The sequence below is a fragment of the Ranitomeya variabilis genome, chromosome 1 (genome assembly GCF_051348905.1).
Source record: "Ranitomeya variabilis isolate aRanVar5 chromosome 1, aRanVar5.hap1, whole genome shotgun sequence".
Classification (NCBI taxonomy): domain Eukaryota; kingdom Metazoa; phylum Chordata; class Amphibia; order Anura; family Dendrobatidae; genus Ranitomeya; species Ranitomeya variabilis.
In genome coordinates, this window is record NC_135232.1 from 42,604,153 (window position 1) to 42,629,596 (window position 25,444).

Consider the following 25,444-nt stretch of genomic DNA (forward strand, 5'->3'; position numbering starts at 1 on the left):
GGGGTACAGGCTGTCCCAGTGGGGGGAAGGGGAGCTGACATGCAGCAGGGGGAGGGTTCAGGGGGCCGTCTTGTCACTCTGCTATGAACACTAATTATAAAATACAATATTTCCCTGATTAATTTTTTTTTCTTTCCCTGTCTCTCTGTAGGTAACAGAGCGTTACGCACAGGTAATACTTGGGGCAGTCGCCCGGCTCGCTGTGTGTCTCCTGGGAATATACGCTCATGGAAGAAGGGCTATTTAATGTACCAATAGAAATAATAGGAGTTAGAATAAAAATATCAAGATTCAGTAATTTCCTTTAACCTTTTTTTCCACTAGGCAACTCGGCATTGTGGAGACTAAACTGGCTCCGTGGGTCAAGGACTACAAGTTTCCCTAATAAGTGACATCACTATGGAGGAATGCTGCTCTCCGGCCTCCATCATCATGTGCAGCAGCTAAGCCTCTTCATCCTCGGTTTGGGTAAGTGACAATCCATGTATGTATAGTCTAAGGAGCTGTCATGGCACATGTACATACATATATGTATATACATGCATATACAGTCAGCTGTCATGACACTTGGGGAAGTTACACCATGGGGCTGTGTGGCTCTGTAGTCCTCTACAGCGCCAAACAGCCTCCACAGCCCTCTCTACAGCGCGACACAGCCTCCCGCAGCCCCCGACCAGGCCCACGGACTCCATCAGCCCCCCTTTACTGTCCCCTCCAGCCCACCACAGGTTCTGACAGGAGCAGCAGTAGAGTTTCAAGGATAAGCAGCAGGTGAAAGAAAGCTTGAATAGAGGCTGGTAGCTCAATAATCTTGCAAGGAAGGGAGTGCTATGCCAGGTTTAAATAGGGTGTTCAATCAAGGTGGAGACAATGAGAAACTCACAGTGGAGACACTCAGAAACAACACAGGTACAAGTTATTTGGGTTAACACGGAACTGTCCAGAGAGCTGAATGGCTCAAAGGGAAGAGCTGTCGCCAGGTGCACAAGAGCTGCTGGGTTCAAATCATGACAGGTGTGTTTCAGGGGCACGCCAACGGCAAAGGATATGCTTCACTGGAATGCTAACGGCAAAGGATGTGCTCCTATGGCACTCCAATTGTAAATTGTGTGCTCCCGAGGCATGTCAGCGGCTAAAGGCATACTCTGGTGGCATGCCTGTGGCAAAGGTTGTGCTCCGGTGGCATGCCTGTGGCAAAGGTTGTGCTCGGGTGGCATGCCAGCGGCAAACTGTGTGCAACTCATCGATGAAGGGTACGCTCCGGTGGCAAACCAACAGAAATCAGTGTGCTGCGATGACAGGCCAACAGCCAAAAGGGTGGCCCGGTGGCACACCAATGGCACAAAGTCAAAGAGTTCACTCCTTATATATGGAATGGAGAGCTTTGTGTTGCCCACTATGTTAAAAAGAAGGCTATATTGGGGGCCATTATAATAAATGGAAGCTTTTGTGGGACCTATTATGTCTTTTCTCCTTCTGTACCAGTCATGACTTTTATTGTTTAAGATTATTGTACTTGTTTTTTTTATTATGTATACCCCTCCTCACATGTATATCACATGGAATAAATGGCGCTATAATAATAAAGACTAATAGTAAAATTAAAAGGAGGCTTATGTTGAGCACATTATATTAAATAAAGGACTATGTGGGATCCATTATAAAAATGAAAAGCTATGTTTGGCCCATTATATTAAATGGAAGGCTATGTGGGACCATTATATTGAATGGAAGGCTATGTGGGATCATTATATTGTATGGAAAGCTTTGTTGTGCCCATTACATTAAATAGTGGTGTATGTGGGGTTCATTTTATTAAATGAAGAATTATGTGGGGCCCTTTATATTAAATGGAAAGATACGTGGGGCACATTATATTAAATTAAGAATTATGCAGACCCATTATATTAAATGAAAGGCTATGTTGTGTCCATTTTATTAAATGGAAGGTTACTTTGACCCCAATATGTTAATTTAAAGTCTATATGTGGCACAATATATAAAACAAAAATTATGTGGGGCTCATTATATAAATTGGAAGGCTATGTGGGACCTATTAAAATACATTAAATGGAAGGCTATCTGGTGCCCATTTTATAAAATGGATGGATACATAGTTCCCATTATATTAAATGAAGAACTATGTGAGGACCAGAATATTAAACTGAAGGTTATGTAGGGCCTAATGTATTAAATGGAAGGCTATGGGGGATCTATTATATTAATTGGAAGGTTATGTGGAACCAAATATATTAAAATAAGAATTATATGGGTCCCATTATATTAATTGAAAGGCTGCGTGGTGCCCAATTTATTAAAAGAACGGTTATGTGGGAGCCATTATATTAAATAGAAGACTACTTTGGCCCAATACGTTAATTGGAAGTCTATGTGGGACCAATTATATTAATTGGAGACTTATGTGGGGTCCAATAAATTTAATAAAAGGCTATATGGGACTTATTGTATTACTTGGAAGGTTATGTTGGGCCCAATAAATTAAATGACGGGCTAAGAGGGACCGTTATTAAATAGAAAGCTATGTGAGGCCCAGTATACTAAATGGAACTGAGCAATGTACAGAGAACATGACCCAGTCCGCCCTTCCTACATTGGCTTCTCCCACAGAATGGCATCCTCTGTCACCAGAAATTCCAATTTGCAACCAAGTCCAACATGAAGTGCAGGAATTACAGACTTTCCCTATGGGCAAACAAGATCCTGATCCCAGAGCTAATGTGCCATACGTAGGCCTAGCGGGAAGCGGAGCCCCATATTTAATACCAGGCAGTGGATCATTCTTCTCAGCTGCCAATAGAGAGATGCCACCGCACCAGATACACACACTGGGCTCTGGATTTCCTCAGGGAATTATTGTCGCAGCTTCATCCAGACTTGCATATCCCTAAGCGACTCTTCAGCCGGTACAAACAGACACCGTTTTTTACCGAAAGGCCGCAGGGGAGGACTACAACACGCAGACCTACCAGACGATCGAGGAAAAAGGATGACCACGCGCTCCCAGGTAAGCCGTCAAACCTGGTGATCAACATATCAAGTTACCTTCTCTCCCCTGCTGAACTATCACTACTCCAAAAGGGGTTATCTTTTTGCCCAACCCCTAGTTGGGACGGTTTTCAACTCGAAAAGGATCTTCAGCGTTTCTTTTGTGCTATTAGACTTAAGACTCATTTTGGTTTGTTATCTGGGACTCATAATGGCATTACTGCTCCACAGGAAGGAGCAACTGTTCCGGAGATTTCAATTTCATCACTTGGTTTACGTAACCCCAGCACCTTTCACCCACCACCAAGGTTAAGGTTGCATTCACACTTAGTCTGTGCATAATTTAGTCCTTGTGCTCAGACTACCAACAGTTTTCTGTTACTCTGTGGAGTGATCTGAGATCTCATCTCATGATCTATGACTTGCGAAAGTGCAGTTCTACAATCTGTATTGGCCTTTGCCTAGTTCACCTAATGCTAATGTGAATGCATTAACACTGGGACTTATGTAATTTTGGCATCCAGATGATTTAGGCAGTACTTGTGACGTCCTCTCCTAGCCATTCAATCACTATCAGGTACTGTCCATGCAATGAGTGACTGCGGTGTGTACATGAATGTTGGATAGAAAGTTTTCACTGTAGGACCAGCAGGGACCAGAGTGATGGCATCAGAGCTTCAGGGGACAATTATTTCTTTATTTTATGCCCCACTCCTGACTTTAGTAACTTTTCAAAAATCCCAGAAAACCCCTTCAACTGCATAAAGAATGACATGCAAAGGCAAGCAGATGTATTATTGTAATACAGGAACTCATTTTAATTAAAAATTAAATAAACCAGACATATCTGCAAATTCTCGGCAGGTTTGCCTTAATTACACACGAAGCCATTTCAGCAAAGTATTTTAAATGTTGTAGTATTCACTTTTTTATCCAGTTTTGTTTGTAAGCTTATTTTGTAAAAACAATAGCTGGTCTTAACACTGGATATGTAATAGTGTGTGCTTCATATTGTAATAGTATACACCAAGCGGGCAACACTCTTACTAAAGTGTGTTTTGCTGTTTCCAGTTTTCTTAATAATGATATTTTCACTGCAGAACTGGCTAGGAAAGAAGAAAATATTTATTCAAGAACTGCAGAAAATAAAAAAGGCTTAAGAGGAACTTGAGAGAAAAAGCGAAACAGGTAATAGATTATTTCTCTTATAACTCTGCTGTAGGAAATAAAAAGAGAATCCGAGACTCTGAGAGACCAAAACATTTCCGTTTACTGTTTGTTACCTGGTGGATAAGAAAACATGGCATATAAAGCGGACCTTTAACTAGATTTTGTTTTATTTTAAACCAAGTACCTCCTGCAATCACATTTACGGCACAGATTCTGATGCACTTGATGGAGGGGACGGAACGTTCCTGAAACGCGTAGTGCCATTAAACTTCTCATCTTATGAACAGGCTGGTCTCCTCCATCGTAGCACCCAAAACATATCAGCCAACTCTTTATCCTCCTGAATTGTGCTCCACTGGTTCTGGACAAAGTGTTTTCTTTTCCTTCTGTTCCCCCCATTCCAAAGTTATGCTCCTGTAATGTGAACATTTTTCTTCCAACCATCTCTGTGCATATTAGACAACTTCCCAATGTGCTTCCTTTTCTCCTATGATGATGGCTGCTTATTTTCCCTTTGTCTCCATCTCTCCCTTTTCTTTGATTGATAGTTCTTGCTTCACAGAGCCAAAGAAAGGAGAAGATAGATGGAAAATAAGAAGGTGCGAAGATGCACTTAAATGTTTGCATACACCATGACGCACTGAACAGCTCAGGATAAGTAATCAATGTCTGATCGGCTGGGATCTGACACCTGACAACCCCTTCCTGGACAGCTGTTATTGGTGGCGGCAGCCGGTGACTGGGAGTACTCACTTGCCGAGCTACTCCATCTTCTGGTAGAGGCTGGGGCTGGGTACTCCATATCCACTTCCCTTTCAAATCAATAGGAGGCGGATGTTAGTACCCTGCAGCGGCCACTATCAGACAGCAGAGCAGCTCGGCAAGCGAGTGCTTCCGGCTGGCGTTCTACGACACCAGCAATAGCTGATTGGTGGGGTGCTAGACCACGTCCGATCAGACTTTGATCATCTATGCTAGGGATTGGTCATCAATGTAAAAATAGTGGAAAACCTCTTTAACTTTCTTCAGTGTAATGAATAAGTGAAGTATATGTACTCATACTACATCTGTATCTTGCATAGATTAAAATGGTAAAGGATTGCCAAGATGCAACCATTTATCTGCTGCACATAAGTAGCGCTCGACAATAAATATAATAGGTTGCTCCCAGAAGCAGTCACTGACCCCATCTGATAACTCCCATAACTACACTCTACAAGTACTGCAAAAGTATATGCTTCACATAGAGCAGAAATGCGATAAGTTGCTCATTAATTTTATTTTTATGTGCGCAGGAATGCACTATGAAAAAAGAAGAAGCAATAGCTGCTTTCAGGACTTGTAAAGCAGGGAAAAAGAAAGAAATTATACACAGTCAAAAAAAAGAAAAATATGGAAGAAATTATAAAGATGAAAGAGATTCAAGAAATTGCAAGTAGAAAGGAGGACTGCAGAAAGGTACATCATTTATTGAATGTATTGAGAATTAAAGTGCCTATGAATGCTACAAACATCAACATGGATAAGGTCAAAATGAGTGAGTCTGGTGACTGTTGTCCTGCTGGGCTATTGGCAGGGGTAGAACTCTTACCATGGAAAACAACTGAGTTTGTATGTTTTTCTGTGTATGTGTGTTCATTCTGTACTATCACAGTGTAACAACTCTGCTGGCATCACTACATGACCTTCCTTCCCTCACACACCATCTTACTCACTGCTCCTTGCCATGTTGTGTTCTGTCTGTTGCCAGCTCCATATTCTGTGCCTCTGCTCTCTGCATGCTTCCTGGCTATGTGCATAGGGGGTGGCGCCAGAACTCTCTGGTTCTTATAGGAATCAGGTGCACCTGTCTAATGTGTTCCTGACCAATTACCAAGAGGCCTCCAGTATTTAGGACAGCTCCACCCTGTGGATTGGGCCTGTGCAATGTGTAAACTCAGTTAGTGTTTAGCTTCTGAGCTGCCAGGCCTTGATCTGTGTTCCTCTTTCTCTGGAGGCTCTACTCTTAGCTTTGTCTTGTTCTTGTTGGTCTGCCCTCCAGGAGGTTGTATTTCCTGGTCTCAGTGTCTGTGTCCTTGCTTTGCCTTGTTTTGGTCTGTCCGCCCTTTTGGAGGCAGAATATCCTGGTCCCTGTATCTTTGTTCTTGCACCTTGTCTCGTTCCATTACCTTGTCTGAACTTAGCCCTACCTCTGTCTCCTTGTCTGTGGCTTCTTTGCCCGCTGTGTCTTTCCTTCTGTCCTCTGTCTGCTTATGCTCCACACTCTTGCGGCTCTTGTGACTTTGCCTGTGCTCCGCTCTCTTGCAGCTTTACCTCTGTTCCGCAGGAGTGCGGTTCTGCTCCATTCTACTCTGCTACGCTCCTGCTGCTGCAGAGATCTCTTACTGCAGCTCCTCTCCGCATTCCTTGCGGTTCCGCTCTGCTTAGCTTCTGCTGCTGCAGAAATCTCTTGCTGCAGCTCCTCTCTGCATTCCTTGCGGTTCCGTTCTACTTATCTTCTGTTGCTGCTCTACCGCTCCTATACGCAGCCTTGCGGTTCTCTTCCTGTGTGAACAGGTCCCAACCTGTTCCTTCATACTCCTTTCCTTCCGGCTTGTTTCCGTACCTGCATCTCCTGTGTGAACAGGCCCCAACCTGTTCCTTCATACACCACACCAACCTGCCCTGTGTCTCAGCCGTGCCTGCCTGCCCTGTGTCTCAGCCGTGCCTGCCAGCTCTGTGACTCTGCCGTTCCTGCCAGCCCTGTGTCTCTGCCCTGACTGTCCTGCCAGCCGTGTCTCTGCCGTGCCTACCAGCCCTGTCTCTGCCATGCCAGCCAGCCGTGTCTCTGCCGTGCCTGCCAGCCCTGTGTCTCTGCCGTGCCTGCCAGCCCTGTGTCTCTGCCAGCCCTGTGTCTCTGCCGTTCCTGCCAGCCCTCTTTGCCAGCCCTGTGTCTCAGCCGTGCCAGCCTACTTGTCTGAGTTTCATCTGTGCTCATCTGCCAGTCCTGCCTGATGTATGCACCTGTCCTAGTGTTCCTGTTCTCCAAGTGGGATCAGCAGCCACAGCCAGACAGCACCCTGGAGTAGCACCTGGCAGCTGCCTGCCGCATAAGTCTGACCTCACCATCAGAGGCTCCAGTGAAGACGAAGGAAGCTGTCATAGTTACGCCCCTTCCAGGGTAGTCTGGTTCGTGGCACAGTGGGGCCACAAACCCCCTGGCTCATGCCCACCAGTTAGGGCGTGAGCGTGACAGTTTGCACAGGAGAAATGCTCCCTTACCCTTTCTAACCAGAAATATGACATTTTTTTATCAAAAAAGGAAATAGGGGCCTCCAAATCACAACATTTCCTGGTCCGTTCATCCCAATATATGATAACCCGGCCTTTCCAGTGGGGATAAACAGAGAGACATATTAAACAAGTGTATAAAGAGCAGGACGCACTACAGGCAGCTCCTGCTGATCTTTGGAGATCCCAAGCCATCCAGGCTCTCAAGTCCGGAAAGAGGACTCTGGAGACCGATCTCAACAGGGGGCCCTGTGACGGACACAGCCGGTGATCTATACCGTCATTCTGCAGCTTACATAGGAGGCCGGAGGACCTCATGAAGTGCGGCCTAGCGACGAGGCCGGAAGCCTGACAGGGCCTGCACCACGGATCTGCTACTGGACCCCCGCATTTACAGAGGCCTTACCAGTGACCAGAGATCAGATCGGGAGCTGCTGGTGGAGGCGAACAAAGCAGCGGTGGCGAAGGTGGCCCCCTTCCAGGCGGTGGCCGTGCCAGAGCCTCGTGTAGAGGCGGCCACGGTAACAGTCCTGGACCATCACCAGCACGGAAATAAAGACACGCAGGAGACGGTGAGCTGTATCTAAGCCGCAGACGGTGGAAGGAGAGGCCTGACAGGGCGAGTTGTCCCGCCAGAGCAGCATGCATATCGCGGTCGGGAGGCAGTGGCGTGTGGGCTGGGGGTGCAGGGGGCCTTGGGGACGAGCCAGAGGTGGACAGAGAACTACTACATCAATTTCCTGACAGTGTAGTGGACCTGTAGTTGTTGGTAACAGGTCTCTCCAGCCAATGCATAAACTTATAAAGGAGACTTATGTGGGGTTTACAAGGGTCCAAGATCCTAACCATCGAGGATAAAACCGGTTGCCACTCTTGGAAAAAGATCACTTCCCTCTTCTCTCAGAGAATACTACAGTAAAAAGATCAAGTCTCCCTGCTGCCATAACATTGTAAGGTGCATTGTGGCCTTATTACGGATAAACACCCCCCTCTAGTGGCCAACAGGATTTAATACAACTTCAACTCCACAAATTTAGTTTCTGCAATAGTCTGTTTCTGCTGGACAGACTCAGACTTTTCTGACTATGCGACTTCCGGGTCGTGCGCAGACCATGTGAGCATTTCCTAGATGGCTTCCTTGAACCTCCACTAATTTCGTACATCCATATGCTCAAACTTGTAAAACGTGATCTTGCAGCCTGTTCAGAACGCAAACCGTATAACAACGGGCATTTATAAAACATTTTATATGGACCGATATCTTTTACGCAGTGGGCAAAAACAACGCCAGCCCTCAGAAAAATCCTCCAGTAGGTTCCCTTCTGAAATGACTTCGGTTGGGGATGTAGCGATGCCTGCTCCCACCCCACTGCCTTTACCTGATAATTCAGACTTACAATTAAAAATACCCTCTATAGTTGACAACATTATGGCAAAAATCTTGCCAGAAATAAAATCTACTATTGAAAATTCCCTACATTTAGCCTTAAAGAGATTGCAAGACAGGCAGGACGAACAGGCCGAAAGTATAACTGAAATGGAGAACAGACTGTCGAGACTCGAAGATGATTCGTAGAGATCATAATAAGCTTCTGGCACTCACTAAAGAAAATGCCCTGCTTTGGGATAGGGTTGATAACCTTGAAAATTGTTCCAGACGTAATAATCTGCGCCTGGTGGGCCTACCTGAATCTTTTTTACCTAAAGATTTAAAGTCAATTTGTGAACTTGATCTCCCCAAGGCCCTCCATCTCTCCACGGGACGAAAGGTAGAGAGGGCTCACAGAGTAGGCCCTGTGACACCCTCAACTACATCTGGGGGAGAGGCCCAGAGACGCCCACGTCAAACGATTATGCGCTTCTTGGTTGGATTATAATGACAAGACTGATATTCTACAAGCATACCGGAGACACAACCAGCCTTTAATGATCCATGGTCATAAGACTCTCATTTTTGATGACTTTTCAGCTGAAATCACAAGGAAACGCAAGGCTTTTAGCCCCATTTGTACAAAAATGTTCCAAGAGGGCATCCGATTTCAACTTAAATACCCTGCAATCTTGCTGATCAGAGAGGGTTTAGGAGCATCTCGTACCTTTTCTTCCCCTACCGAAGCAGAAGCTTCTATTAAAGGACTTCTCAAATCGAAAAATGTCCCAGAGAACAACCATTTCTCAAACGGCCCTGAGGCTCGACAGTCACAATGGTCTTCTGATGATAACAGAGCAAATGAAGCACCGTGAATATGCAATTCTCATTCTTGATTGGTGTAGTTCTTTTGACACTAACTAAACTTATTTTGATATAGCAGAGGGCTTGAGGAACCTAGTCTCACAGGGTCGGATAGAAGTGTAGTCCATTTGTTAAATGTTTTTCATTTCTCCAGGTGGTGAGGGCCACCTTTTTCCCCGCCACTTGGATGAAATGTTTATGGTGAGACGACGTTCTTTTCTCATATGACAGTTTGTTATAAGCTTTGTTCAATGTCTTTACCACTGCATATTCTGTTATTTATTGAAGTTTATTCTGTTGTTCATTTATTTCCCATTTGTCCCCCCCCCCTTCCCTTGCCTCTACTTTTGCAGACCTCAATCTATCTAAGCAACAAACTTAATTTACAGTCCTATCCTTTCTATATCTCACATGGTGATCTGGACCCGTTGAAGCGTGTAATACGCGAAACGGACATAGTCCGTTGACTGCACCAGCTCTGTCTACAATTCGTCCTGCCCTCTGTCACCTTGTCCACAGCATGTTGTTTGAATAAAGGACAAAGATTTTTATCGGAGCAATTTGTGTGGTGCTGCTACGTTCTTTCTTACCCAAAAAGGCGGTAGTATTGACTCTTATCAATAAACACTTTATTCACCATCTGATCTCCCACCAGGTTGATGATGAGGGAAGACTATCGTTTCAACCAAGAAGAAAAAGCCCATGCATAAATTCAGGATCACCACTATGTACACAATACAATGAATTTTTCACTATGTACACATTACAATTAATTTTTATTTATTTCCAAACCAGAAAAACATTCACAAATTTAAAAACATCTAAAACATCCACAAAGGCACGTACATAATAGATCCAATATACAGAATATGAAATTCACAATAAAACGTCAGTTGGGCAATACTCAACATTATCAAGCATTGCCATCAGATCCAACCCTAATTTTTAAGACACAAATTGACAGGTTGCTATCAAGGGCCCAATTTTGTGGTATTATCAACAAGAAAGAGTTGGATTTTCTCACCACAAACCATCCGGTGGTTCCAACACCATACATGGTGCCTAAAGTCCACAAGTTGATTACAAAACCACCAGGTAGACCAATCATTTCTGGTTTGGGTGGACTGTATGAGAGGCCATGCACTTACATTGATTATTTTTTACAGCCCATGGTTAAGCTACTGGATTCGTATGTACGTGACTCGTCACATCTTATACAACTATGCGAGACATTGGAGATACCGGATAATGCCATCTTGGTCACCCTTGACGTGGAGGCTTTTTATACCAATATAGAACATCAACTAGCTATGACAGCAGTTTCTTATTTCCTGGATAAAAATTCTACCGGGGATAGGGGACATGATGCTTTCAAAAGTTCAAAACAGCTGACATGTCCTGGCTTTGATGCGGGCTCACCGCCGGAGCCCTACATCAAAGCGGGGCTTCTGACCTCGGACATGCTATCCCGTCCGAGGTCAGAAAGAGGTTAAACATAGGTAGACCCAGTTTACTAAATATATTATTTCTGGTGGCAATTGGTCACTCAGGACATTATTTAGAGGTTTCAGACTACAGCGGGCTGAATAAAATGCACGTCACAAGTTTCAGAATTATATTTTTGAACTAATTAGGCTACGTTCACATTTGCGTTGTGCGCCGCAGCGTCGTCGCCGCAAGAAAACGCATGCGTCGTGCGTCCCTATCTTTAACATTGGCGCCGCATGGCGCCGCATGTACATGCGTTGTCATGCGTTTTGGTGCGTTGTACGCCGCATGCGGCGTTAGGGCGCACCTGTCAGGGCGCGGCAAACGCAACATGTTGCATTTTTTGGGCGGCGCAGACTTTTTAAAAAACGCATGCGTCGTATTTGCGTCGTCGATGCGCCTTTTTTTCCATTGACTTGCATTGACAACGCAGACGACGCAAGTACTTGCGTCGTGGTGCGTTGTACGACGCATGAGTTTTCCAATAAAAAATGCAAAACATTGTCTAGACTTTGTCTAGACACTTAAAAAAAGCACTATATAGATAAAAAAAAGGGGGTTGGCATTGTCTTTCACAAGGCTATTCAGTGCTGACCAGACTGTGAGGAGAAAAGACACAGAGAGGAGAATCTGCTTGCCAAACCTGTAAGTATATATTTCTCTTTGCATATTTTTTATTCTGTTTTTTCTTTCTTGATTTTGATTTAATTTGTGCAATGTTTGGTGTGTGGTATTTTACGGTTATGGCACTGCGTGTTGTTATTGAAAAATTGTGTTTTTAATCTGGTTTTGATGTACTTCTGGCGTTATATGCTGGCGTTTCTTGTTTTCGGCCTTGCTTGGTTTTTTAATGGATTTTTGGTTGTTCTGGTGTCATGCGTTTGTTCAATGTCTTTTTTTTGCAAGATTTTTTATTGTTTAATTTCTGTTGCATGTCTTTTTCTGGTTTCTATTGTTGGGGGTATCCGTATGGCGTTTTCTTGGCTCATGTCTTGCTGTGTTTTTTATGCTGTTGGCATTTATTTTTCTTTCCTTGAGTGTCTTTTCTTGCTGGTGGGGGGGCTACATTTATGATGTTTCATTTGTATTGTATTGTTCCGTGCTGCTATGCCATTCTATTTTCAATTGTATTTTCCTTTTTTTTTTTTTTTTTAAATCTATGATGATTTTACGTCATTTTCCGTATGGCATATATCTCCTTCCTTGACTTTTCATTGCCAAGTGTGTAGTATAAATTTTTTTTTTTTTTTTTTTTTGGTGTGGCCATTTTTCTATGTAAAATTTCATGTGTTTTCTTTTCTATTTTATGGTTTATATTTTGGGTTGCTGTATTTTTAACAGCGGTTGTCCCGTAATGTTTATTGCTTATTATCTAGAATGGTATTTTTCTCCTTTTCAAGATGTATTTCTGTGGTAGATGTCACCAGATGGTGTTGTTTTGGATCATGTCTTGTTGCTATTGTAAAGTATGGCGTGCAGTTTGCTATTTCATTGTGCCTTTTTTTCCCTGTACAGTTTTTTAATATTTAAAAATTTGGACATTGGTGTCTTTTGTTTTAAAAATTTTTTTGGGTCTATTCTTGTATTGTTTCATCTATTGTGTTCTCTTGCAATGTATGGCGTTGTGGTGTCGCTTTTTTCAGTTTGCATTCCCATATCTATCAGTCAACAGTCAATTGTGCTTGTTTTAATTTTTTGTTCTTTGGATATGAATTTTTGCTCATTTTTTCATTGCAGATCAAACTTGCAAGAATGGCCAGTGAGTCAGAGTGTAGGCAATCGGCGAGGGGGAGTGCGGTGAGTAATTATGTCCAGTTGCTTAATATTCAATGCCATTTGTACCATTGACAATAATTTTTGTATTCAATTTTTACAGGCTTCTTCAAGTGAGGGGGAAGGCAGTCAGCGGGAGCAGAGAGGTCGGGGCCTTGATGTGGCGTCAGGCCGGCGAGTGAGTATATTTTTTTTGGGATATTTTTTTTTGAGTAGCATCCTGCTGTGAGGAACATTACATTTGAGGAGCATCCTGGTTTCACTAGGGATGTTTACTAAGTTTAATTACATTATAGCTTTTCAGGGCAGCAAGTATTGGGGGAAGGTAAAGGCCCCGTCGCGATTTACCAACGATTACGACCAGCGATACGACCTGGCCGTGATCGTTGGTAAGTCGTTGTGTGGTCACTGGGGAGCTGTCACACAGACAGCTCTCTCCAGCGACCAACGATCAGGGGACCGACTTCGGCATCGTTGAAACTGTCTTCAACGATGCCGAAGTCCCCCTGCAGCACCCGGGTAACCATGGTAAACATCGGGTTACTAAGCGCAAGTCCGCGCTTAGTAACCCGATGTTTACCCTGGTTACCAAAAAAAAACAAACAGTACATACTCGCCTTCTGATGTCCGTCAGGTCCCTTGCCGTCTGCGTTCCTGCTCTGACAGTGCCGCCGAACAGTGATAGCAGAGCGCAGCGGTGACGTCACTGCTGTGCTGTGCTCTCACTTTACGGCCGGCAGACAGTCAGAGCATGAATCAGACGGCAAGGGACCTGACGGACATCAGATGGTGAGTATGTACTGGTTTTTTTTTTACATTTACGCTGGTAACCAGGGTAAACATCGGGTTACTAAGCGCGGCCCTGCATAGTAACCCGACGTTTACCCTGGTTACCAGTGAAGACATTGCTGGATCTGTGTCACACACACCGATTCATCGATGTCAGCGGTACCTCAACGACCAAAAAAAGGTCCAGGCCATTCCAACACGACCAGCGATCTCACAGCAGGGGCCTGATCGCTGGTACGTGTCACACATAGATCGCTACTGAGGTCGCTGTTGCATCACAAAACTTGTGATTCAGCAGCGATCTCGCTAGCGATCTCGCTATGTGAGACGGGGGCTTTACATAAAGTTGAACTCCCTGCACACAAACATTCCAAAATACAGGTGTAGAAAACATAAATATACATACATCAAATGTCCAAGGATAGGGCAAAGGTACAAATCATGCCAGGTGCTGGTGCTTGTTAATATTTGCATATTTGTAACCTTTTTTTTCTCAAAATTTTCTAGGTTTCACAACGGGACCACATGGAAAGTATCGATGTGGACCTCCTGATTTCCAGCATCCAGGAGCGTGGCCCGTTGTGGGACAGCCGTGACCCCCGGCACATGGACCAGGTGGTGTCGAGACGTTTGTGGGCAGAGGTGGCAAAGTCGCTGTGGGATGGCTTTGACAGTGCCTCAGCGAAGGACAAAGGCACCTTTAATGAGTATTGCTGAGACGCTGTTATGACCCATCTTGCCAGGATAAACACAACCGTGTGTGATGCGATCAACGCCTAAACTTTGCATCGCACACGGTTGTTTTATCCTTGTAAAATTCTAAATATGTAACCTTTTTTTTTTGTTTGCATTCACAGTTAAAAAGTTGAGGACCAGATGGCGATCCATGAAGGACCGTTTCAATAAGGGGCTCAGGAATGAGGAGGAGCAATCGCGGAGTGGTGCTGCTGCGGGCAAGTCTGTGCCATATAAATATAACCGGGCACTACAATTTCTGAGACCGGTCCTTACCCGCCGACAGTAAGTATTTAATCCACATAGCATATTGCACAGCCACATTGTACATTGCCCAGACACATAATATTGCACAGCCACATAGTACATTGCCCAGCCACGTACATTGCGCATACACATAGTATATTGCCAGGCCACTATATCGCAGCCACATAGTACACGTTCTAGCCACGTATCCACATAGTTTATTTGCCAGGAACATAGTGTATTGCCCATCCATGTAGTCAGCGTAGCATATTGGCCATCCTTTTTCCCTAGTGGAATGGTATATAGCCCATCATTTTTTTGGTTAAGCGTGAGTCCTTGTAGTCCATGACAGGTTAAGTTCTGAGTCAGTGTAGTTCTGATCGCAGGAATAATGATGACGTCTGGATCACATGATCCTAACGTCATGGCCATTCCTGCGATCAGATCAGCAAAGGTTTTTTTTTTTTTTTTTTGGTTTTTAAATTTGTTTCTTGACTTTAAATTTTATACTATTTTTGCGACATAGGCAGCATGAAGAATTTTTTTTTTGACGATGACAGGGGTATGCATTGCCTTTGCCAACGGAAATGAACAGTCATTTTCTGCCGTAGGTATGTCCATGATTGTTATCGTGAGCCCTAATGGTCAGCTGGCGATAACAATCAGCAATTTATTATAGGCCGCACAGACTGAGAGACAGGGGATTGTAATGTATTGTTGTGTCATGAAATGTAATTTTTTTTACAGGAGTTGTCGTATGTGATAGGTTATTAATTGAAGACTAATTTTTTCCTTATCTTTTCACAGGACACACAGCAGCACCCTCCAGCGAGCTCCCCCCTGTGAAGCGGAACTTCATGGATCGCCATCTGACCCGTCACAGCCCTCCCACAGCGACAGCAGGCTTGCACCACCATCATCTGGAGAACCGGCAGCCGGGCCATCAGGTTTTCCCCTGCCCGAGGCCTCTGGCGCACCTTCGTTCGGGAATTCCCGACAGCGCCAGCGGGCCTCGGACAGGCCAGCCATGCCCGAATTTTTGCACTTGAGCACGGTGTTCCAGAACGGTTTCAAGGCGTTGAGCGATAAAATGTCCAGTATCGAACGGCGCCTTGAAAAGCTGGAAACCGAGCTCTCAAATCCGGCAAAACATTTTTTAAGTACAATTGCTAAAGGCATGGTGGAAAACCTTACGCCGGAACTCCAGATTTCGGTGATGCAGGACTGCAACAATTCCTACGTGAGGGCTCTGCAGCAGTCTCGGCGCATGCAGTCAGCGACACTGCCAGTAGTACCGTCGCTGGCTAGCATGACTCCGACTACTGCTGCAGATCCACTCCAGCCACCCCACCGAGGTCCACGTGCCGAGCGACGCCACCACAGGCACCATACCAGTTTGCCGTCGACTCCTGCTCCTGCCAGGCCCTCATCCACCCGTAGGAGTGATTCTGGGGGCCGTAGGAGTGAATCTGGGGGAGCTGACGCAGGAGGAACAAAACACACAAAAAAGAGGAGGCACACAGAGGCACACAATGAGGCTCTGGCTGCTCCAGTAGAGACTCCAACTTCTCACCATGGCTCTAGCCGCAGCAGGAGCAGCCAGGGCAAAAAAAAATACCAACGTCTTGTGTTGCCTCCTCCCTCCCCTACAGATGATCCGGTTTCCCCAGTATACCCTACGGAGGGGTTGGACCTGCCTTCCAGCCTCCTTGACTATGGTTCCTCCTCCTCTACCTATTCCCCTCCCCGTCAAAAAAAACACCAATACCAGTCACCGCTGGTAGCGGATATTGATCCCCCCTAATTTGTTTCCACTTTTTTTTCTGTTACCCCCCAATAAAAATTATTTTTTTGAATACAATATTTGTTCTTATTTTCAAGTACACTTCTCGGCAATTCACGCCGTGCGCCGTTTACACATATTATGTGCTTCAAACACCTCATATATGCAATGTCAGACACTATGTTTTGCTTTTTTAATTTTACCTTTTTTTGGGTGTCTCTCATTGCTGTATGAGGTGTTTTCAAACACTAAGGGTATGTGTCCACGCTCAGGATTGCATCCGGATTTGGTCAGGATTTTAAATCAATATTTGTAGCCAAAACTAGGAGTGGGTGATAAATACAGAAGTGGAGCATATGTTTCTATTCTACTTTTCCTCTAATTGTTCCACTCCTGGTTTTGGCTTACAAATACTGATGAAAAAACCTGAGCAAATCCGGATGCAATCCTGAACGTGGACACATCCCGTAAAGGTACCTTCACACTTAACAATGCTGCAGCGAAACAGACAATGATGCAGATCACTGCAGCATCGCTATTTGTTTGCTGGAGAGCTGTCTGTGTGACAGCTCTCCAGCGACCAACGATGCCGAGGTCCCCGGGTAACCATGGTAAACATCGGGTTGCTAAGCGCAGGGCGCACTTGCGATGTTTACCCTGGTTACCAGTGTTAAAGGAAGAACAATAAACATATACTCACAATCGCATCCCCCGGTGTCAGTTTCCCTGCACTGACTGAGTGACGTCCCTCACAGCAAAGCGGTCACATCAACGCTGTGCTGTGCATTCACTTTACGTCCGCCGCTCAGTCAGTGAAGGAAGCGGACGCCGGGGGACGCGAAGATGAGTATATGTATTTTTATTTTTACATTTAACACTGGTAACCATGGTAAACATTGGGTTACTAATCGCGGCCCTGCGCTCGGTAACCCGATGTTTACCCTGGTTACCATTATAAAACATCGCTGGTATCGTTGTTTTTGCTGTCAAACACAACGATAAACGGCAATCTGACAAACCAATAAATATGTTATATGGTATGGTATAAATTTGTACTTTGAAGCAGGGTAGAAAACTGAAGAAAAATTTTTTATTAAACAACAACATATTAAAAACAAAGGGTTTTTCAGATAAGGCACATTACATTATTGAACTATAGGTAGATGCCAAATTTTACATAACCAAACCAACCAAAACGGATATTGCACATAATGTAGAATTAGTTTATTACCATATTATATTTTTAGCACAATAACAATACAGGGATTTATTGGTGTAGTGAAATCCAGAATAAAGTCCAAGAGTAAAACATAAACACTACACCATTGTATCTTGCCATGACACACGGCCAACATCTGACACAAAATAGGCCGCAAAACGATCCCTCATCTGTGCAATTTCCACACTTGTCCTCAGAGGATGATCCTGGTAATCGGGCAATGTGTTGGCTATGGGTTCATCCAGTTCCACATTCAGTCTCTCTTTGGTCAGAATATAATTGTGGAGAACCACACACGCCTTCACCACCTCATCCACTGTCTCAGTTTTCAGATTAATGGCGGATCCTAATATCCGCCATTTGGAGACAAGGATGCCAAAGGCGCACTCCACAGTCCTTCTGGCCCTTGACAGTCTATAATTGAAAACCCTTTTGGTGTGGCCCAAGCCCCGACTGGAGTAGGGTTTCAGTAGGTTGGCAGACATTTGGAATGCCTCATCCCCAACCACAACCAAGGGCATCGCAGGGCCTTCGGTGTGGGGAAGAGGTCGTGGCTGTGGGAAATTAAAATTGTTCCCATATAATTTTTGGCCCATATCCGACTCTTTAAATGTGCTCGAGTCATTTGCACGGCCAAACGCACCAATGTCCACTGCGAGAAAACGGCAGTCCGCACCGGCAATTGCCATTAGCACAGTGGAAAAGTATTTTTTGTAGTTGTAGAAAAGGGATCCACTTTTCCCTGGCTTGGTAATCCGAATGTGCTTGCCATCCACCGCGCCAATACAGTTTGGAAACGAACACACTTCCTCAAATTTCTGTGCGTTGGCCTCCCAGATTTCTCTTGTAGGGACGGGTAAAAATTCCTCACGAAGATTATCCCACAAAGCGCGGCATGTCTCAGCAATAATTCCGGAAAGGGTGGAGACTCCAATCCGGAACTGAAAATGAAGGGATCTCAAGGTCTCTCCGGTAGCCAGGAAACTGCCAAGAAGAGAAAGAAATTATTACATTAAAGTACATAATTTATAAAAGTACATTGTAATTTATAAAAGTACATTGACCATACCAAACCCCAAAAAAAATAAAAATAAATAAAATAAAAGGGAAGAACATATCACAGTCATTCAAACAGCTACGTACCGTAGAGTCACCAGCAGCCGCTCCTCTGCGGAAATAGCTCTCCGGAGCTGCGTGTCCTGCCTGCCAATGGATCCTTCCACCCGACGCAGAAGATACCGGAAGCTGTCCTGAGACATCCTGGTATATTGGAAATATTTCTCCAGGTTGTCATTGAGTTCGCCAAACAAGCTATGGTATGCTCCACGGCTCTCCCGGACTTCCAAGATAGGGTGTATCCAAAAGCGGCGACGACTCCATCTCCGTTTTTCCCTTTCCCTTTGATGAGAACAGGCGACAGCATAGGCATGAGCCAAGGCAAATTCCATCTCCATATCCATGTAGATACTGTCCATGGGACGCTCCATCATGAATACCAGCAAAATGGGAGGAATTCATCTCTGCCAGGGTATATATACACAATTACATAAACACCAACCCTCTTCTAGCCATTGGTGGTCCTTATCTATTGTGTAGACACTTTTTTTTGTGGGTGGGATGAAGAATGACTCACTGCACAAAAAAACGCATGCGGCACAAAACGCTGCGTTTTTTGTTACAAACGCAACTGCGTTGTCCAAAAACGCAGCGTTTTTCGCCGCATGCGTTGCACGCATGCGGCGCAAAACGCAGCGTTGTGCATGCGTTTGACTGCGTTTTTGTTTGCGTTGTGCGTTGCGGCGACGACGCTGCGGCGCACAACGCAAATGTGAACGTAGCCTTAGAAAACCATGCATCATTTCCTTTTACTTTTCACAAATACTTGCTACCTTGTGTTAGTGTAGCACATAAAATCCCCCAAAACACATTTAAGTTTGTGGGTGTAATATGAAAAATTGTGGAAAAGTTCACAGACTATGCATACATTTTCAAGTGCACTGTACATTCAGTGACCAGGTATGACCCCGCTAGTTTTAACTGTATCATCAGAGGTTTACGGAATAAACACTGGTGACCTTAAATATCAAAATTGAAAGACACGCACACCGACTTCAGAAATGACCGGTATTTCTTCAGTTCTGAGATGTTGCTGTACAATTTTGCAAAAGATGATAAAGATTTAACAATAAAAAACATTAATTTGTATCAGGATAGAGTGAAATAGAAAACAGCAGCAACATGTTTATGGGTTTATGGAGCATTCCGGGCTCCAGACGGGTCATTTTGGACACTCATGGGTAATTAACCCTTTCACTTCTTGCACTTTATTTCGTACATATTGCGGGGTGTTTTGCCTATGATGCACCATATGGTTAGTGCGGTCATATTATCGCAACATTTATTTTTAGCTGGTATGCATCTATCCCTACTGCACGTGTGGAGATTGGTGACATTCATGGCCGCAATATATGATTTACATTTGTCCCGTTCTGTGAGCCTGTAGCACTTGATGCACTTTGATATATAGTCACTTGTTACTGCCATTATATTATATATGATGAAATTTTAAAGTGGAAATTTAAATTTTCAATAAATATTCAAATAATACTTGTATGGCCAATTTTGACTCTTGTTTCTCTAATAGCAGCTAATTGTTAATTGAGTCGCCATGTGCTTATAACTTACTGACGTTCATTTCTATATATGTTTATGGGTGTGTTCGCACAGTGCGTTTACATTGCGTTTTTTCCAAACAATTTTTCAAATGGATAAATGTGCATTTGTTTTGAGTTTCCAGAAAACACTGTAAAAAGTGTGGACTTTTTAGAAAATTACAGGCAAGAAAACGCATAATGTGAACATACCCTATTGGTTTCAAGGTAAATCATAGAATGTTTTGCTGTATTGTAATCTTTATTAGAGATCTCAAATTACAGCAGAACTGTGAATATTGCAGAACATTCCATACTTGATGGAAACTTGGACTTTATGAAAAAAATTTGGGGACCGGTAGGCCTTTTGTAGAAACCTAATGGTACGGGTTTCTATTCTAGGGAAGTTCCTTGTTATTTCACTAGCTCTCCATTTACTAACATTCATCTTGTCGAGTTAAACTCATGTGAAATAACTGTTCTGTTATTGCTTTACCAAAATGTAGGAATGATCGGAAGGAACACGAATTAAAAGAAAAGAAAAAACAAACTCACGAGAAACAGAAACTGAAGACACTGCATGCTGAAAGGGAGGCGAAGAAGAAAATAGCTCTGGAAAAATATGGAGAATGGCTGGTACGTTACCGTACAGGTTATTTACAATGTAGGTGAATAATAACGATCAAAATATACATCTTACCGTTAAATATCATCCAGATGAAATCGAATTCCTGGATGTGACCCGTCGTAGAGATTGTAGGGGGGGGGGGGGTATCAACACAAATATATATCGTAAACCCACATCTACCAACATGTTGCTACATGCCTCTTCCTCACACCCGAGTCATATGATTCGCGCGGTGCCTGTGGGACAATTCCTACGGCTTTGGCGTATTTGTTCAACACAATCGTTGTTTGAGGAGGAGGCTGAGAAACTCAAGCTGCGTTTTGCTGAGAGGGGTTACAGTCATAGGGCAATAAAAAGGGCCTATCATAGGGCCAAATGGTCGGAAAGAAATTCATTGCTTTACCATACGAACACTGACACAAAAGACGCCAGGGTAGTGAGATTCATTACAAACTTTAATACCCAATCTGAATCAGTGTGTGCTGCCCTTACTAAAGCATGGCCCATCCTAATGACTGATGCTACCATTGCCAAGATTCTCCCTAATCAACCCGCTATCACGTTTCGACGTGCAAGGAATTTGCGTGATCATCTGATACGCAGTCACTATAATGATGCCTCCCCCAGAACATTCTTGAGTGATATCCCCGCCAGGAGTGGTTGCAGGCCTTGTGGTCGCTGTATAGCCTGCAGTAATGTTGACCATAGTGACTCATTTATTGACTCCTCTGGTCGGAAGAACTTCAAAATCTTTTAGTCAATTACTTGCACGTCTAGAAATGTTATTTACTATGCCACGTGCCCGTGCTCCCTGATCTATGTAGGTCTTACTACGCGCCAGCTCAAGGTGCGGGTCAGGGAGCACGTGCGTGGCGGGTCAGGGAGCACGTGCGTGGCATACAGGCGGCTAGCGAGCAGAAGGATGTAACTCTCCTGAAGACAATACCTAGGCATTTTAAGACACACCATATGTGTAATAGCAAGGGACTACGAGTTAAAGGTATTGATATCATTGATTTGGGGATTCGGGGGGGCAACATCTCTCAACGGTTGGCACAACTCGAGTCCCGATGGATTTGGACTTTGGGTACAGTCCATCCACGGGGCCTTAATGAGCATCTCAGTTTCTCACCCTTCTTGTGATCTCCGCCAGCTTTTGTATATTGCGGTTGGACACCGCTATGATTTTTAATCTTTTAGCTTCATATATTTACTTTCTTTATGTATGATATTAATTTATATATATTTACGTTATAGGATAAGTGCAGTTGTTTGTTTCTTCTTGTTGTCGTTGTGGACGTGTGTGGACTGGTGGATACGTTCTGGCCCCTACGTCATCATCAAGTATTTGTTTGCCGCTGGCTGTTGCCATGAAGAACTACTGGGCGCAATCCATAAACATCCTTGAGGTCTGTTTGGAGGACATATCTAGTGAGACGCTTCAAACTATGGAACCTGTGGAACTTTCAGTAAGAATCATATCTCGGACTTAGTAATATTAGCCTGTATGTTCTGCGGAGTGATTTGAAATAATTTCATATGTACCCTCCTCCTACCTTTATTCGTATTTGTTGATGAGTGTCCCAATGCGTGGTTTAGGATGGCTGGAGTTGTATTCACCTATATGTTTAGTTATTTTCTTTAGTTTTGTTGTGTCCACACGTATTTGATATGTCATGTGTGTTTATATTACATTTTTCTTTGTACCTGTGCGAACCTTGCTTCCCTCTTTTAAGATGGCAGTATTTGTGCCCTTATGTATACTGCGCATGCGCGCAGCCCGTTTTGTTATGCCTGCCGGCACTCACACTGTTACATGTCCGACGCTGGACTTCACAGGGCCCTGTGATTGTTCAGCGGTCGGTGCTGTGCGATGTGCTTGCCGTGCTGCTTCTGGGCAGCCTGCTGTTATGTAGGTGTATACAGAGGATTTGCATGTCGATCGCCATGGCAACAACCCTGATGAGTCATTTCCGGGTTATCCCCGGTCACTTCCGGTATGGTGGAAGATAAAACAGCGCTCTTTCCCTCTTCTTACATGCCCCCTGAGGAAGGCGTGTTAGCCGAAACGTGCGTCGGGGAGGACGCACGGAGCCTGGAATCACCTCACCCGTCCCTTCATTGAGAGGTAACTGTTATTGATATTGGACCGGTAGGATCTATGGTCCTAGTATGGGGTTTACATATGTGTCATTATACATTAAATGGGTGTGTACCTGTGACTGATTTATTCCCCTGTGGATTACAATTCATATTAACCCCCTATTAGCTATGATATATATGGGTGTATGTGCTTCAGGCTCCGGGCGCCCTTGAATTGTTTTTATGTCTATGCGGTGTCCCTGTACACCATGTGGGACCGTACCTCACCTGTTCCTGTTAAAATGATGTATCTTTTTATTGGCTTTATATTGTGTATATATTAATAAAGATTATTGCTTTATATATTGTTCTAAATCGGACGTGGTGGTCGTTTTTTCTGGGCCCTTGTGACCCACAATTTCCAGGTTATTTACAATGTATATTTCCAGGTTTGCTTTACTTTTTGTTATCCAGAATCTTTAATTTTCTCCTTTTCTGTTTCCTTTCTGCTAACTCTTTCTTAGATAATTCTATTCCCCATGAATGTAAAAATAACATCCCACATACAGTACAGACCAAAAGTTTGGACACACCTTCTCATTTAAAGATTTTTCTGTATTTTCATGACTTTGAAAATTGTACATTTACACTGAAGACATCAAAACTATGAATTAACACATGTGGAATTATATAATTAACAAAAAAGTGTGAAACAACTGAAAATGTCTTATATTCTAGGTTCTTCAAAGTAGCCACCTTTTGCTTTGATGACTGCTTTGCACACTCCTGGCATTCTCTTGATGAGCTTCAAGAGGTAGTCACAGGGAATCTTTTGAGGAAAAACCAAGAATTGTTAGAAAAGGTATTGTCTTACCTTCTGTAACACTGATGTAGTGCTCAGTGTAGTTAAAGGGGTATTCCCATCTTTCCATGCAGGTTTTCATTTTCTCCCCCGATTTCTTCCATTTCCCTGACAAGAAAAGAACCACTAAGCCCAAGAGGAATATAAATAGAAATAACCAATGAGCTCTGCTCTAACATGCAGCAAAGGCGAGACCTCACCAGGAAGACTTCCAGTAGCAGAATCCTCTGAGGAACCGTCAGACAGTCCAAAACCAAAACATCTCAAGCTCAGCCCTGAAGTTATCACACCTTTGCCTAGTGCTTCTGCTGCAGTTCAGCTTCCCATGAAGTCACCAAGGACAAGTACAGCATAGATGGGTAAAGCCTCTGTGCCCATAGAGGATGAGCTGGATGAGATGATATGGGAAATTGATGATGATGATGATGATGATAAACTTGATGCAGAGTTGGATCTGGATTCAAATAAAGATGAAGATGCTCTTCTTCTGGAACTGTCCAAGATGATTGACAGCTGATCCTGCAGTGATTTAGGATCTAAGCAATGTAAACTGTACATGATGTATTAAATATACAGGTCCTTCTCAAAAAATTAGCATATAGTGTTAAATTTCATTATTTACCATAATGTAATGATTACAGTTAAACTTTCATATATTATAGATTCATTATCCACCAACTGAAATTTGTCAGGTCTTTTATTGTTTTAATACTGATGATTTTGGCCTACAACTCCTGATAACCCAAAAAACCTGTCTCAATAAATTAGCATATTAGCATATTTCACCCGTCCAATCAAATAAAAAAATCAAAACAAAAAAACCATCAAATAATAATGTTCAGTTATGCACTCAATACTTTGTCGGGAATCCTTTGGCAGAAATGACTGCTTCAATGCGGCGTGGCATGGAGGCAATCAGCCTGTGACACTGCTGAGATGTTATGGAGGCCCAGGATGCTTCAATAGCGGCCTTAAGCTCATCCAGAGTGTTGGGTCTTGCGTCTCTCAACTTTCTCTTCACAATATCCCACAGATTCTCTATGGGGTTCAGGTCAGGAGAGTTGGCTGGCCAATTGAGTACAGTAATACCATGGTCAGTAAACCATTTACCAGTGGTTTTGGCACTGTGAGCAGGTGCCAGGTCGTGCTGAAAAATGAAATCTTCATCTCCATAAAGCATTTCAGCCGATGGAAGCATGAAGTGCTCCAAAATCTCCTGATAGCTAGCTGCATTGACGCTGCCCTTGATGAAACACAGTGGACCAACACCAGCAGCTGACATGGCACCCCACACCATCACTGACTGTGGGTACTTGACACTGGACTTCAGGCATTTTGGCATTTCCTTCTCCCCAGTCTTCCTCCAGACTCTGGCACCTTGATTTCCGAATGACATGCAAAATTTGCTTTCATCAGAAAAAAGTACTTGGAACCACTTAGCAACAGTCCAGTGCTGCTTCTCTGTAGCCCAGGTCAGGCGCTTCTGCCGCTGTTTCTGGTTCAAAAGTG

The 25,444-nt window shown here is 43.8% G+C and overlaps 1 long non-coding RNA gene across 1 annotated transcript; it reads left to right on the forward strand.

Moving 5' to 3' along the window:
• Positions 1-23,473, forward strand: LOC143793679 (uncharacterized). The gene is made up of 5 exons (XR_013220194.1): positions 1-468; positions 4,107-4,194; positions 5,472-5,634; positions 20,870-21,027; positions 22,249-23,473. It is a non-coding gene; the product is annotated as an uncharacterized LOC143793679 (long non-coding RNA).
• The last annotated feature ends 1,971 nt before the right edge of the window (positions 23,474-25,444 follow it).